At 64.9% G+C, this 373-nt stretch overlaps 1 protein-coding gene across 1 annotated transcript in view; it reads right to left on the reverse strand.

Moving 5' to 3' along the window:
- The window catches only part of TNNI1 (troponin I1, slow skeletal type), a 7,341-nt gene that overhangs the window by 4,948 nt on the left and 2,020 nt on the right, over nucleotides 1-373 (reverse strand). The gene's annotated exons all lie outside the window — the stretch shown is intronic.

A 373-nucleotide genomic window follows, 5' to 3' on the forward strand; every position in this document is an offset into this window, starting at 1 on the left:
CTCGGGGCTTTTCCCAAGCTCCGAGCTGCTCCCCCGCCCGCCCCAGCTCGGGGCAAGGGACGGAGGCTGGAAACATCAGGAGAAATGGAGGTGCCTCGGGGGTTCCCCCGCTGGGTCGGCTCAGGAGTCCTGTCCTGCAGCTCCCGTGGGCAATGGCAGGGATGGGAGAGCCAAAACCCACCCGGGGAAACGCCACAGCAAAGGGCAGCAACTCTGCTCTGAACCGGGCTGAGGGCTGGGGGTGCCCAGTCTGAGAAATGAAGGATCCAGGGAGACCTGAGAGCCCCTTCCAGAGCCCAGAGGGGCTCCAGGAGAGCAGGAGAGGAACTCTGAGACAAGGGATGGAGGGACAGGACAAGGGGAATGGCTGGCC

Source organism: Geospiza fortis, unplaced genomic scaffold (assembly GCF_000277835.1).
Source record: "Geospiza fortis unplaced genomic scaffold, GeoFor_1.0 scaffold26, whole genome shotgun sequence".
Classification (NCBI taxonomy): domain Eukaryota; kingdom Metazoa; phylum Chordata; class Aves; order Passeriformes; family Thraupidae; genus Geospiza; species Geospiza fortis.